The 16,759-nt window shown below is 39.6% G+C and overlaps 1 long non-coding RNA gene across 2 annotated transcripts; it reads right to left on the reverse strand.

Moving 5' to 3' along the window:
• Window positions 1–308: 308 nt before the first annotated feature.
• Window positions 309–3,425, reverse strand: LOC112430363 (uncharacterized). Of its 2 annotated transcripts, none has more exons than XR_013093943.1 (4): window positions 2,559–2,751; window positions 2,320–2,444; window positions 1,730–1,839; window positions 309–1,496 (listed from the first exon to the last, which is right to left on the reverse strand). It is a non-coding gene; the product is annotated as an uncharacterized LOC112430363 (long non-coding RNA). The 2 variants fall into 2 exon arrangements; XR_013093942.1 differs by lacking the exon at window positions 2,559–2,751 and adding an exon at window positions 3,023–3,425 and having other exon boundaries at window positions 310–1,496.
• Between the last annotated feature and the right edge of the window lie 13,334 nt (window positions 3,426–16,759).

Here is a 16,759-nt window from a genome sequence, read left to right on the forward strand (position 1 = left end):
TTACAGCTTTTCAGAATATAATTATACTTGATATTCAAACTGTGGCTTTTAAGTTTCTTTCTTTTCGTAGGTTCAAGTCCAGCTACTGAAGGGTGGTATGACACGTGCCCAATAGGGTGGTAGAACAGACAGGCACATACTGGTTGTGCTTACTTTCACAGGTGGAATTGCAGGTAAGATGTATCTGTATTCTGCATCTGTATTTACTGGGCATGTGTCTCCCTCACCTGCCCTCTGTTAAATCCCTTCAGTTCAGTTTTAATTACACTGCAAAAACAGCTATACTTGAAACAAGCCAAATATTCTTAAATCTGACAAATTTTTCTTGTTTTGAGCAAAAAAATCTGCCAATGGGGTAAGCAAAAGTTGCTTGACTAGAATTCTTAAAACTAGCAAATTAATCTAACTGCCATATGCCTTTTAACTAGACAAAATTGTCTAAAATGTATGCTTATTTGAAGAAAATGTGACTTATTATAAGTAAAAGACACTTTGATATTTAGAAAATCTGCACCTAAAATGAGTATTATGCTTTCTTGAACAAGCTGTTTTCAAGAATTATTTGCTTACTTTAAGATTCTACACCTTAATTTAGATTTTTCACATTAAAAAAAACACCTTACTATAGGACAAATTTTCTTAAAACTGAATTGTTTCTTTCTTGATTGAGCTAACTATAAGAATTATGTTTCGACTCTGAGAACAATAATCAGCAAAAATTCCTGAGAATAAGACACCATCTCTTCAAAAAGCTACTAAAAATAAGGGAATTCATCTTAAATTAAGACAGCAAAAGCACTCTTAGATTTTGCGCTTTTATTGACACAGCAATGGGTCAGTAACTCACTGAGGTCTGTTCCAGGAGAATCATGCCTAAAATTATACATTTCAGCAGGGTACTGTGTAACATGGCCAATATAAGAAGTGCATATTCCAGATACTCTTAACATGAATAATAACAGTATAACACACTCATGGCTGGTATCAAAAATAAATTTTGCTGAAGCTTAAAACAATCACTATTTCAAATCCTATATTACATAACATTTTAGAAGAACAAGTTTAACGACCACACAAACAAACATGTGTTTTACATTTGAACAACTTTTCTATAGAAAAAAAAACAACCTCACTGACTAACACTGAGTCTGATAAACAAGGCAGATGGAGTCTGTCATCTGGGAGACTCACTCAATGAATGACTTCCACTCACCAAGCGCCTTCTTGTAAGAGGGGGTTGAATCTCGGTCATGGATGGAGTCTTTGAGTATTTCAGTTTGCAAGACAGACAGCAGCGTGGAAATGCACTATGGATATGTGAGGTGGAGGGCATAGTAATATGCCATCAGATAGAGCAGTCCCTCATTAAGATCCTTCCGGTCAAAAGTGCTCACCGGTGTGGTTCCAACAGCTATCATGCAGTTGCCTTCAGAGACAAGCAGAACTGGACAAGCCAGGGGTCGCTGACGCAGGTAGCCTTCAGGGTCTTCTGAAGTCTACATGACAGAAAAAAAAGAGTATTAGAACAAGACTGTAAGAAACACAATTTTTGAGTTGCATTACAGTTTAAAATAGATCAACTTTTTTTGTAGGTTTTATTAACATAAACATGTTATGGGGATCTGAACTTTAAGAATATTTGACTGACTCCACAGTAAAATATATAAAATGAAAACATGAGTAACTGCAAAATTCAACAATATATACACATAGAATATTGCAGCCTTACCTTTAGGACATGGAAAAAAGCCTCACTACAGATGCCCAGCTTCTTAGGTGGTACTGTGCTGGAAGGGAAAAGCATGGGAAGGGCTCTGAACACAGCTGCTGCATGTTCCACTGGTTTGAAAAAAGAAAAATAAGACAGGGCAACACCATTAAACATTGCAAATAATGTAATCTGCAAAGCATAAATGTAGACAAATCAAAATACTGTAGCATTACCTCCATCCAAAAACTTTGGATGGAGGTAAGTGCTGGGTTCCTCTCTGAAGAAGTCACCATCTCCAGTAGTTGTTAGCGTTTTTTCAGCAGCAGTCTTGTTCTAAAATACAGTGTACATAGGGCTAATTTCACATAAAATTGCACAAGAACTTTAGGTCTCTAAATATGAAAGATAGTACAACAAAATATCAGTAAAGTGTTGAACAATAAAAAATATGTATATTTAATAAATGTGTAGGCCACTTGATTTAAATCAAAACTAAAGAAGATTCTACTGTCTATCTGTTAAGTGAGTATTGGTGGAATTATTTGAAACTGCATAAAACAAGCTGGTGTGTTCTCAGTTTTGTCACACAGCGATAGGACAGAACTTACTTCTTCACATTTGTGCACTGCAAGCCATAGAGCCCGACGCCTGAGGCAATGTTCAGGACCAGGAAACAGATCTTTGATGTCATCTCGTGAAAGTGATGAGAGCAGGTCTTCTCCAACATTTGCTTCTGCAATAGGAGTTTCCAATTATCACTACATTGCATTATCCTCATGTGCAAGCCAGCTGACAGCTTTGCTTGGGTAACAGACAGGATACATAGGAAACATAATTTAATATTTACCATTTAAAACCATGACTCTATTCCATTATTCTCCCTCCTCACTGCTCCACAGGTTCTAAATTACCTTCCTCCTATTGACTGGTAAAAGTAATATATTTGTGATACATCAATTAAATGCATGTATACATATAAATGTTGTTTTTTTTTTTTTTTGCTTCCTGGGCTAAAGTATATAATGAAATAACTTCACTAATAGAAATTTGAAACTCCCACAATTTCTGTAAAACTGGCATTAACTTATGGCACTTTGCACACTTGTTGAATAAATTCACAGACACTGAAACTAATAACTGGACATGAATTCTTTCATAACTTTCTGCACTAGCATATCTAAAAATGCTAATGCAACTAAGCTAACCGCACAGCTAAGCTAAGCTAACAACCGGGTATAGCCTGCCATGCTAGCGACTTAACATGCAACATACCAGAACACAAAACATAGAAAAAACAAAACAGTCACATACCTTTCAGGTTGGCAATTGTTATTTCGTCCAGTTTTTCCATGGCGTGCCTTAATTTCTTCACACTGTACCAACTGTATTGCATCTACACCCAGACCCCAAAATCCTGCAATCCAACCACTTAGGCACGGAGCTAGAGGCGGGAAGGTGGGCTGTACCAACTCAGGAGTATGGGGTTGTGTACGGAAATGGTTTAGTTCGCTCTTTTATACCTATAAAATGATATATATTTAAATATTTGACTATTTAGTTAGATTATGTTCTGTAAATACTGACGTGTGGGTGCTGTTACTTACTACAGCTGTTATAAGGCACTGAATTAGGATAGCCATTCCTACCCCATAATGGAATAATCCTGGTTATCTTGACTTTATGGGAAAAGTAGTTCACAGACCAGTAAAACAAAATGATTTGGCGCTGTGTTATCTACATCGTTTTTGTGGGTCTGACCCTCAAATCCCTACTGAGTCATATTAATTCTGCACATAGCCATAGTCCAGATTTCCGTGAAGATTGTGGCATAGATGGATGTGTCAAAGAATATCGTGTTTACAGCTAATTTTGGTATCACATTCTTCGAACACACTCCGACCACCTTGCCAATGGACGATGCAGCGGATCGATTAGGACACAAAAATCTGTAAGGTGAGACTGACTATATACTTTAATATCTTTGAAAATAATCATATAAAATATTCATGTTAGATGTCTACTTGTTTTTACAGCTTAACAGTAGATATGTTAATGCTTATTCCTTATAATCCACAACAATGCTATCTATTTATAAAGAATATTCTGATAGTGTTTAATTTCTTCTACTAGAGAAAACAACATTTTGTATTTTTTTAAACTTTTGTTTTAAATAAACCGATTGTCATGGTCCGCAGTCTCCTTGGTTGTTTGTGTTTATTAATATTCATTGTGTCAGTTAGTTTCCTAGTTATTTGTTAATTATTTCCAGTGTTTAGGTGTTCTCTGTACCTCCCTTGTCTTCAGTGTATTGTCCCTGGTTCGATATTCGTGTTTATTCCTGTTTTACTTTGATAGTCCCTGCCCTGCATCGGTGTATTCTGTTTTGCTTCCTCCTGGTCTCTTCTCATCTGATTAGTGTCAGCTGTGTTTCGTGCCTGTCTGCCAATTCCTCGTTTCCTTTTGTGTGTGTATATTTAGTGTGTTCTTTGTCGGATCGTCTGTATTCTCTCCTGTGTTATCATCTGTGTTCCCTCCCTGATGTTTTCATGTCTTATGTTCCTTGTTCAAGGTTGTAAGGTTTTTGCAACATTTTCCATGTTTCCTGTGTTCTTTAGTTTAGCTTTCCCATTTTAGGTTTTTGAGGATTTTTCAAGGCTTTTAAACTACAGTTAAGCTGCCAAATAGCAATGAGCATTAAATGAATATCCATTTATTAAACTCAGCTTGAAAACATGCATATTTTAGAGTAAATTATAAAATGCAGTATATTTCTGACATTAAAATTTTTTAGAAATTATCAGTGTACCTTGTATTTAATTTCCTTATCCGCAACTAGTCAATTAATCAACCAATCTCAATTGCAGTTCTAGGAGGGAACCCTCATCAGCAGTGAACAGAAATCTGAGTAACATGTGGGCATACAGGACTGATTCAGTGGTGGAAAGCCAGCCAACAATGATATGATATGAGATTCCATTCCATATTACAGTTTCACACACAAAGATATGACATGTGCGGTCATGAAATATTACCTGGGTGATGTAATTGGACTACACGTGAGCTCAACATATGTTTTATAAAAGGTACACTGCTTTACATGCATGAACTGTATTTTCAGGTTATTGTTTTGGACAGTTTTGTGACAATTTTTAAAATGAAGTTGTTGTTTTCCTATAAATTCTGACAGTTGAATGCGATTTTAGCATTGCCATAGTATAGATATACTGATGCTGATCTATTATTCTGTTTGACATGGCCTAAAGTGAATGAGTTGTGCTGTTTCTGTTTTTCAAATGGGCCTGTATTTCATGTTTACCATGTGCTTTTAGTTCCTGCCTTTGTTCATATACTGCATATTGTGTCAAACTTGACAGCAATTATATTAAACTTTAGTGTCAATAAATACATTTCTTAAACTGAGCAGCTGTTTAAATGCCCTTACTCTTGAAATGAGAAAAATAATCTTATTTTTATTCTGGAAATTCAACCAAACCATTGTCATGCCTTGTAACTGGTAAATAAAGCTCAAGATGAGCTGAAATATCCTTTTAAGGAAAAGTTAGACATATTTTCCTAGAATAAGCTTTATTTTCTTGTCCAAGACTTGCTTGTTAAGAATATATTTTCTTTTTAGGCAAAAAATAAGAAAAAATGTCCATAAACAAGGTTTTTTTTACTTTCTTGAAAATCGTTTTTTGCAGTGTATGTAGCGCCAAATCACAACAACAATCACTCCAAGGCACTTTATACTGGAAGTTAAAGATGCTGCAATAATACAGAGAAAACCCATCACCAACCATCAGATCACCCCCTGTGAGCATTCACACAGTAGGAAGAAAAAAATTCCTTTCAAGAGGAAGAAACTGAAACCAGAATCAGGCTCAGGGAGGGGCAGCCATCTGCCTGATCCAGACCTAACTATATGCTTTATCAACTAGGAAAGGTTTAAGCCTAATCTTAAAAGCAGAGAGGGTGTCTGTCCCCCTAAATCCAAACTGGGAGCTAGTTCCACAGAAGAAGAACCTGAAAGCTGAAAGCTCTGCCTCCCATTCTACTTTTAAACACTCTGGAACCACAAGTAAGCCTGCAGTCTGAGAGCGAAGTGCTCTAATGGGGTGATATGGTACTATGGAGTCTTTAAGATAAGATTATTATCCTGATTATTCTGGTTCTTGTGTGTGAGGAGAAGATTTTTAATTCAATAATATAGGAGCTCACAAAAGGCACATGAAATTTAAATGTCCTTATCTTGCGCAAAAGTTGTTTTTTCCAGACGTTGTTGTAGTACCTGGTGAGAGTGGTATCCATGCTCTTCGAGGTTACAAGAGAAAATCGTGGTGTCACCCAGTGAGGTGAAGACAAATCTGTTCAGCCAGCACATCATTTACCAAAGCCTGAAACACAGCGGGTGTATTAGTCAGTGCCCAAGGGGGCTGATGAAGGCCGTCATCCACTCATCTCCCTCCTAGTCATGACCAAGCTTTAGGTATTACACAGGTCCTGTAGGAGTTCAAAAGCAAAAGGAAAGAAATAGCCAAACAACATCCTTTATCTAACTCCAGGTAACGTTTTTCTTTTTTTAAACAAGGGACAGAGTGATAAAAGCTTCAGAGAAAAAGCAAACAAAGACGCTGACGCTTTCCACGTTGCATATTTAGTTCAAGCACAAAAGGACACAGTTTACCGGATGAATCATTTGTCTGTGTGCTTTTTGATTAAATGCAATTGTCTTCCAGTCTTACTAAATAAAAACTTTGATGTATTTTATAAGTCTTGGTGTTTCAAAAGTGAGGCTTATTCATGGTATTTTTTGTTCGCTCAGTGGCTTACAACTTATCAATCACCAGTCTCTAGCCAATGAGCAAGTGATTTCACAGCCACACCCACCCCTTCTCATCACATCAATAGCCCCTTCCGGTTTCAACATGACTCTGCACCAGTGCACATAGCAAGAACTTGACCGGCCTGCACGGAGTCCTGACTTCAACAGACAGAACACCTTTGGGATGAATTAGAGTGGAGACTGTGAGCCAGGGCTTCTCGTCCAACATCAGGGTCTGACCTGAATGTGCTTCTGGAAGAATGGTCAAAAATTATCATAAGCACACTGCAAAGGGTGGGCTCATGTCATGTTAAACCATATGAATTAAGAATGGGATGTCACTTAAGTTCATGCGTGGGAAGGCATGAACAAGCAAATACTTCTGGCAATATCATGTATGTATACAGTTTATGAATGTAAGTCATGGCTTCTTCTGTTTCACTGGTCTCATTTAATCCTTAACTTTGTTTTCTCACCTGAAACAGAAAGTCACTCTTACCTTGCTGCTCATTTGCGGTCCATGTCTCCTGGGCCACTTCATGTTGCTGTGGCTCCACTTTACATCTGAGTGCAGTATTTCAATTTGCTGTCCACAGGGCAGACTCTGCTTTATTATTAGCCACTTGACGAGCAGGGAATAATTATAGGATGTCAGAAGGGTCTACATGGCTGATGGACAAAGCTATTCCTGTTGTGTTCCTGTCTTTGTTAGTACAGCTTGCATTTAGGAGGCAGAAGAAACGGTGCGACATGCAGGGCCAAATGATTCTTCTTCACTACCTAGGAACAGAAATGCAGTGTTCAGTGCCTGCAGCCAGCAGTGATGCCTGCTAATGTCTTGTCACGATATGTAAATCAGATGTCACATGAGATAAGCAGTTTAAATTCTGCGTGCTCTTTGGGTAGCTTCATATAGACGACATGTAATTAATGCTAGGTGAATGGTAAATGCACAAAGACAGAAGCTGTCACCAATCAAATGCCTTAATTGTTGAATATATAAGTTTGTCAAACTAATCATTATCATTATTCAATCTGCAACTAGGTGAGAAAAATAATGGCCTTCATATGTCAAAATGAATGTCACTTTACCAAGCAGGAATACATTAAACCTTAGAGTTGAAGCTACCACTGAGGGGAGGTTCTCAGGACCCTCAGGGACCCTGCCATCTGAGCTCTCATCCCATTAATTATTACCCTGTCAGGTGTGATATATAAGAAATAAAAGAACAGGAGTCAAATGATGAAATAAAACCTGCCTCAGTGTCTCGTCCCTCAGAGCATAATGAAGGGATAACTGATCCTTTCAAAACTGATCTTTCAGAGGGTTTGAATCTTGACTCTCCAGCTGTGCTTTACCTCCTGCACAGTCGCTTTATTTTTCCACTTCTGTTCAGAATGAACAAAGCTCTTTTGGGCAGAGATTCTGAGCAGAATGGAAATCATGTCGTTATCCTCTTTTTAACCCATGAAACATCAATATCTATCAGCAAATCATGCAAGTGCAAGGGGTAGGATCTATTAGCCTTACTATAAAATTTCTGACTCATAATGGGATACTAAATTTCCAATGCAAATGCCTGCAATAATCATAACATTCCATGTGCCTAAGTACTTTGTGTTTAATACTAATTACCACATTTTTGCATGTTAAACCAGCATAAAAGGCCCTTTGGAGTTGTCTTCTTTGAACTTGATTTCTGTGACTCCTTCTGAACACCACTGTGCACTCTAGAGGTCTGATAAACATACTGAATATCCTTTAAATATACATGATAAAAAAATATTTCTGGTGTTTACTGGCTTGTGAGGCCTGAGTGTGTTTTGTTTAGTTAATCAATGAAATAGTGTAAGCATGGAATTGTGTGTGTGGCCCACACACATAGGACCTAACAAAATACTGATCATAAAAACCCAAAAGAATTGATTGAAATGAGTTTGCTTAGTTCTGTTAGAATATAACAAAACTCACTTACCAGGCTCTCTAAAGCTGACTAATCCATTAGTCACATTTCGTTTCCATACGCAAAGCAAAATTTCAGCGTTTCAGCTTGTAACACATAATTGTTATTGCAATACACGCTTTATTAACTAAAAAAAGCTATCTTTGTGGCCTCTAACAGTCATTTATCTTTGCTTTTCTTTTTGTTGTTGTTGTTATTGAGAAGTAGTTTCCAGGAAAATCCAACAGATGTCACATTTATACCCCTCTATTACTCACCTGTAGCTCAAACAGTGAGCAGTACTGTAATAGGACTGAGTAATGTTAGCTTGCAAATTGAATCTACTAATCATTTATATATATATATATATATATATATATATATATATATATATATATATATAGATATATATATAGATATATATATATATATAAACACCCAGCACGCCCCTGCGGGCGGTTTATCCTTCAAGCTCGGGTCCTCTACCAGAGGCCTGGGAGCTTGAGGGTCCTGCGCAGTATCTTAGCTGTTCCCAGGACTGCGCTCTTCTGGACAGAGATCTCCGATGTTGTTCCCGGGATCTGCTGGAGCCACTCGCCTAGCTTGGGAGTCACCGCACCTAGTGCTCCGATTACCACGGGGACCACCGTTACCTTCACCCTCCACATCCTCTCGAGCTCTTCTCTGAGCCCTTGGTATTTCTCCAGCTTCTCGTGTTCCTTCTTCCTGATATTGCTGTCATTCGGAACCGCTACATCGATCACTACGGCCGTCTTCTTCTGTTTGTCTACCACCACTATGTCCGGTTGGTTAGCCACCACCATTTTGTCCGTCTGTATCTGGAAGTCCCACAGGATCTTAGCTCGGTCATTCTCCACCAACCTTGGGGGCATCTCCCATTTTGACCTCGGGACTTCCAGGTTATACTCGGCACAGATGTTCCTGTACACTATGCCGGCCACTTGGTTATGGCGTTCCATGTATGCCTAGGATTTCTGGATATCAGCCACCTCCTCTATCTGCCGGTGGTACATACCGGTTGGTTCCTCGTCTCCCTCCTCTTTCTTGGGTTTCTGCTGCCTGAGGTATTCACTGAGCACTCGGTCATATATATATATATACATATATATATATATATATATACATATATATATATATATATATATATATAAAATTGGGAGCATGAAGTTGTCTAAAATGTCTTGGCATCCTGAAGCTATAAGAGTTCCTTTCAGTGGAAAGAACCCAAAAAACAAGGCCTCACCATAATCTTTCCTCCACAAAACTCTGTCTGGTCTTTAAGTCTGACGTCATTAGCCATGTCTGGGCCCAAACTCCGCCACAGGTCCTTAAGTCAAACAATCACTGCAGCATCACTGAGAGTTAAAAAACTGTCTAAAATCTTTCATCTGTACTGAAATGATCAGTGTGGCTCCTCTACCAGGTGTAACCATTAAGTTTAACATCCAGACATCCATGAAAGTAGAATTTATGAAATTTAACAGAGTTAGAAGTTAGCAGGGATTTAGCTCGCTAGTTTCCATCTAAATATAATATACCATGTTCTGACTGAGGGATTACTGAAACAAATTAAAACGTACAGCTCTGCTATAACTTCCAACATAAATGAAGACAGGAAACTAAACAGCAGTGACGTTTGTAGGGTTACTGAAGTTTGGCTAGCTGGTATATAACGATGTGCTACGTGACCGCTAGCAACACAGCTATGTTAGCATAATATAAATAGTGAAGCTGGAGGATGAACGCTAACGAACGGAGGACTTTTTTCCACAAATTAAAAGTTAATGTGAGGGTTCCCAATGGTTAGAGGCAAATGCAATCGCATGGCAGGATACTGTAAACGGACCAAACGTCAGCCAGGAGAACAACTGAGATAATCCATCCGCAATACGAGGTTAGTCATTCATATACTGCTGCATGGGCTGGGCTGTAGTTACATGTACAGGTTTAAAAACTGAGCTTTAAAATGAATAGCGGTAATAAAACCCGAGAGACGCTGACAGTGATCGCTGACTGTTTTTAGGGGCTTTTTGAGATTAAATAGAACAAGATACAAACTATTAAAACATGTTAAAAACACAACAGCCTTATTAAATACAGACTACTTTGGGCCCAGAAGCAGGATTCATCATGTCATCACTTAAAGACCGGATACTTGGGACAATGCAGTCAGACAAGTACTGTTGTCCTGGCAACCGCCAAACCCAGACTCACCCATTGGATTACCAGATGGAGAAGTGGGATTTGTCATTCCAGAGAACCCATCTCCACTACTGTAGAGTTCAGCGGCAGCATGCTTTACATCACTATATCCCACACTTTGCATTGCACTTGGTGATGTAAGGATTGAATGCAGATGCTTGCCCCGGTAACCCATTCCATGAAGCTCTCATTAAGTTTGGAAGCAAGTGACTCAGAAAGTTGGCGACCTATGGATATTATGCACCTGAGCATTTGCCACTGAGTTGCTGTTGTTCCCAGTCACTTCCTTTTTGTTTTAATACCACTAACAGTTGACTGTGAAATATATGGTAGTAAGGAAACTTTCCTACATTCTACCATGGTACCAGGGTGGAATTCACATATCTAAACCTCCATGGCCACAGGTGCTTGATTTTACACACCAGTGGTCGTGGAGGTGATTGGAACGCCTGCATCCAATGATTTGAATGTGTGACTAAATACTTATAATACTTATGGTATTAAAGGTAATCAGGAAGAGTGGAAATATAAGCGTAACAAGACACAGCTGCAAAAAATCAAGGACAATGAGCCAGGGAAAGTAAAACCAGGAATAAGACACCAAAGACAACAAGCTACCGAAATAAAACAGGAAGTCTGACTCACCTTAACACCCTTCAAATTGTAACGGAAGGTTTTTCTGTTTTTTTCCATCTTATTTTTCAAAAATGTCTTACTGTTCCGTAAACTGGCTTGTTTTGCCAGTTTGAGTGTATATGTTTCTCCAGCCAACACAGCGTTGCATAAGAGCTGAAACTGTTAACTGGGGGTTAAAAGATTCTTAGCAAACAGTCATGAACTACTAAGAATGAATCACTGGCGTTCCAAGCGTGGGATTGTTTGGGCCATAAAGTGAATTTAGACTGCTTGTTGTCTGCTACGTTGCATGACATGGTTGTGCTTGTCATTTCTTTCATTCTTCTCCAAGGAGAACAGACAGCTTATGCGGTTCAGTATAAATAATATGAAAGCCATCAAATAAGAGAAGAGAGAACTGCTGCCATGTCTGACAACAAAGAGGAATAAAAATCTTTATGCAGACTGTGAAATCTGTATTTACATTACATGTCCTCATGCGTCCTTCTCAGGCCTGAGCCTTCATTGAGCTTCTGCAGTTATTAGACTTTCTAATAATAACAGCAGCAAAGGGTCAAATACAAATTTGCTCTCTCCAAATGTTCTCCATGAACCTCATCTTGATGTGCTTCTCATATTGTCTGTTTACCTGTGAAGCTGACATTTATTCAACAATATATCCTCAGAAAAATAACCAGAAGTGATTTTTTTTCCTTTTTGCTGTATTTTGACTGTCTATTAATGCACAGTAGTTGTTTTTTTTTCAGTCTGTGATTCAGAAACTTCTTCAAATGCAAAACAATCTGGCGCTTTTAGTACTAGCAGATAATTCATACATGAATTACGATTTCTAGCTGCACTGCCAGATATTCAGTGTCCTGACTCTTTCTATTAATTTGCACTAACAGGCACACTTGACCTCAGAGTGGAACCTCACTCTTCAGTTTAACCCAGAACAACTTGACATCAATTTAGACATTTTTTGCACTCACTTTTGGCTCCCTCACCATGCGAGGAAATTAAAAATTGTTACAGGGTGTTATGGTACTTCCAAGCAACAACGTTTCCATAGCCACTAAAATCACCATGCTGATACTTTTAGGCATTGTCTCCAGAGATTGTTTGTGATAGGCAAAACACTTTATGAAGCCAGACTGTCGACTGGCTACATATTTAAAGAATGTTAGCTACCACTCACCGCTCGTCTGCAGGCTTTATTTAAATGAAAAACTTCCACAACGGGCAAAAAAAAAGGTTTTTGCTAAAAAAATTAAAAAAAAGATTTAGAGCAGAAGTTTTTTGCACTGCATTTTAAAATGAAAACAATAGCATTTATTTACAATTAAAGACACAGAGCAGAAAGTGTGTTACTGTTTTACATCCACAGACACACAAGAAAAGAAGCAGGCAACATGACTTCAAGTTATGGCAATTTTATTTTTGTATTTCAGTTTTTAAAAAACAAACAAACGTCCCAAGAAGAAGGATGGGGTGAAAGAAAGGTGGAGAGAGGGGGAAGGAGGAAGAAACTATTGATCAAACTTGATGCTGCTGGGTCAGTTCTTTCTCAGCAGTCTGCTCCAGAATCCCCTCCTGTCCTCGGCTTGCTTTTCTTTTGCCTTCAGTTCTTTTAAGGTTTTGTTGAGCTGCTCCTCGGCATCTTTAAATTGTTCTTTCAGCTGCTGTTTGGCCAGTTTCACTTTCTGTTTGAGGAGCTCTTTAGCTTCCTTTTTGTGCTTTCGTATTTCTTTAAGTGCGTCTTTGCAGTCTTTCCTGGTCATTTCTTTCTTGAATGCCTTCACCTCAATTTTCTCTTCTGCAAGTTCTTCTTGCACTTTCATCAGTTCCTTCTTCATGTTTTGAGTGTAACTCTTTGTATCTTCCATTTCTTTCTTTGCTTCCTGTATCTTAATTTTCTCTTCCTCCAACACTTTTTGAGCTTCCAACAATTCTTTCTTCAAATTTTCAATCTCATTTTCTGCCTCATGTTTACGTTTTTTCTCCTCTTCAAGTTGTTGCTTTACACGCAGTAATTCCTTCCTCAGTATTTCAGCTTCAGTCATTACATTTGCAGCTTCTTGTGTTGCCAACTGCATTTTCCTTTTTTCCTCTTCAAAAGCTTCCTGCACCTCCTGTAATTCCTGCATCACATTTCCTGCCTCCTTCTTTGCAGTTTGATATTTATTTTTGGCTTCTTGTGCTGTGCTTTTCTCTTCCTCCAATGCTTTTTGAGCTTCCAACAGTTCTTTCTTCATATTTTCATTCTCGTTTTCTGCCTGTTGTTTTCCCATTTTCTCTCCTTTAACTTTGAGACCCACATGCAGTAATTCCTGCAATATTACTTCAGTTTCAAACTTTGAATTTTTAGCTTCTCCTCTTGATTTTTCTGCCTCTTCTTTTAATTTGACATTTTCAGCCTGTATCATTTGAAATTCTTCTTGCAGGTTAATCAGCTGTACTGTATTGTATGGTGAAGCACTCACCGATCCTCTTCTCGTTCTCCCCTGATTCATTTTGGCCTTTTAAACAAAGGAACCAACGTATTGTAGAGGAGTGAAGTGAAATTTTCGAAGTTTTTTTCGTCAACTGTCGTTTGTCCTGCACAGAGATGCTGCTGTAGATGTGTCTCTAGCTGTGTCTGGATACAATGAAACATGCTGTAACTAAGTGCTTGTGTTGCACAGTTCTACTGAACATTCCATTTCATGCATGCTCCGCCCACATGGTCAGGAATGTCAGGTGCTGCATCACCAAATGCTGCTCCCGTTGCCTAGCAATAACAGCTGTTTTTGGGGTCTGGTTCATTGTTTAATAAAGAAAACATGTCCAAGTATTGGGTGCTGAGGCTCAGCATATATTCTAGCCTGCTGTGTGGGTGGGCAGCTAGAAATCACTGGTGGGCAACATGAGTGAGGAGAAAACTGGAGCAGCCAAGCAGGGAGCTGCAGGTTGCTGGTTTGAGTCTCTGTTCAGATGCTGGTGTCTCCTCTCTCTGAGATGTCTGCAAACAGTCCCAGATAAAACAATAAGGATAATAAACAAACACGTGACTAAAATAACAATTATGACTCTGATGCGTTTCATGTGTAGCAGGATGGCCTCTATACAGCAGTCGCTGCAAGCATCCACATCGCCACACTTACTTTTCTTTAAGCAGGCGTGCTGGGGTCCTCCTAAGGAAAGTTTGAAACTTCATTTCCTTCATGCTGGTGAACTTTTTACCAAATATTTTCATCAAACCTTCTCCATCACTGACAGGGATTGTTTGGATCTTCACACTCATCTCCACGAACCCTAAAAAATGAGTCTCACTTTGCTCATATAATGCCAAGAGTGTCTCCATATTTCACAAAAGTCTATGCAAACATGTAACAGTATCCCATATTCATATAAATATTATTGATATTATAACAAAAGCTGTCACCAATACAATTGTCCCAAGTGATTTTTTTATTAGTTATTGCAAATGCTTGATTGCAGTTCTTGCTAGATGACAAAACCACTTATTAGGTTTAGAAGGAAATGACTTTTTCTACATGAGGTAAAGTTGGAGAGCTGTTTCCCCAAACTAAATGAAATCATCATTTAAAAAACTACAATCTGTATTTACTCTGAACATCTGTGTTAACATTTGAAATTGGAAACATGTAAGTGTAACAAACATGTTAAAACATAAGAAATCAGGAAGGGGCATGTACAGGAATTTCTTTTACTTATGTATTAATCACGTTGTTTTATTGTATGATACCTTGGTGCCACTGGATTTTAACATGTCTCACACTCATACAGTAAGACAAATGGGGGTCTAGTAAGGAAGTTGGGGGAAGCAGACAACTCCACAGGAAGAATCTTTTGTCTCTTTGAGGACTCTGGTAGGTAGCAAGGGAGTGTGAACCATAAGGTGTGAAACAGCTGTGTACTGCCTTTTGTTCCTGGAGAAGGTATTTAATGGCAGCATCAACCTGGAGGGAACCAGGTATGGCTAGATGCAAACAGCCCAATAAGAACAGATTCTCTGACAGTGTAAAATACCAAGTTTCCCTTATCACTAAAGAAATCAATTTTAGTTTAACAAAAATCTGAAAATGGGGAAAAAGAACGCTGGTAGATTCCATGCATTCAGATAGACGTACCAGGAGAAAAGGTTAGATAAGTGGAGCCCTAAGGCTAAAGGTGATTTGGTAAGACGTAATGGGGGGGAGAACCCTGACTAATCCTCGCTCTTTGCCTTTCTTACAACTATATTCTGATGCTTTTCACTGGTGGCGAGGAAGACCACCCCTCCTCCGAACGACCAGGTCCTGTGTCTCACTACAGCTGAGGTGAGGAAAACTCTACGCAGAGTCAATCCACGTAAAGCTGCTGGACCAGACAACATCCCAGGCAGAGTGCTCAGAGAATGTGCTGATCAGCTGGCAGATGTTCTCACCGACATCTTCAACATCTCTCTGAGCAGTGCTGTCGTTCCCACGTGCCTCAAGGCCACCACCATCGTCCCCGTGCCCAAGAAGTCTTCTGTGTCCTGTCTCAACGACTACCGTCCTGTTGCACTTACACCCACCATCATGAAGTGCTTCGAACGGCTCGTCATGAGACACATCAAGACCCTGCTGCCCCCCTCACTGGACCCACTAGCAATTTGCATACCGCCATAACCGCTCAACGGACGACGCCATCTCCACTGCACTCCATCTTGCCCTGACACACTTGGACAAGAAGGACTCACACGTTCGAATGCTGTACATAGATTTCAGCTCAGCATTCAACACGATCATCCCCCAACAACTGATCGGAAAGCTGAGCCTGTTGGGCCTGAACACCTCCCTCTGCAACTGGATCCTGGACTTTCTGACCGGAAGGCCTCAGTCAGTACGGATCGGGAACTGCACCTCCAGCACCACCACACTGAGCACTGGGGCCCCACAAGGCTGTGTGCTCAGTCCTCTGCTGTTCACACTGCTGACTCATGACTGTGTAGCAACACACAGTTCAAATCACATCATTAAGTTCGCTGATGACACGACCGTGGTGGGTCTCATTAGCAAGAACGACGAGTCAGCGTACAGAGAGGAAGTGCAGAGGCTAACGGACTGGTGTAAAGACAACAACCTGTCTCTGAATGTTGACAAGACAAAAGAGATGGTTGTTGACTTTAGGAGGACACGAGGCGACCACTCACCGCTGAGCATCAACGGCTCCTCTGTGGAGATCGTCGACAGCACCAAATTCCTGGGCGTCCACCTGGAGAAGGACCTCGGCTGGTCCCTCAACACCAGCTCCCTGCACAAGAAAGCCCAACAGCGTCTCTTCTTTCTGAGAAGACTGAGAAAGGCCCAGCTTCCACCACCGATCCTGACCACCTTCTATAGAGGAACTATCGAGAGCATCCTGAGCGGCTGCATCACTGTCTGGTTTGGGAACTGTGCCATTGAGGACATCTACACC

This window comes from Maylandia zebra, linkage group LG17 (assembly GCF_041146795.1).
Source record: "Maylandia zebra isolate NMK-2024a linkage group LG17, Mzebra_GT3a, whole genome shotgun sequence".
Taxonomy (NCBI): Eukaryota; Metazoa; Chordata; class Actinopteri; order Cichliformes; family Cichlidae; genus Maylandia; species Maylandia zebra.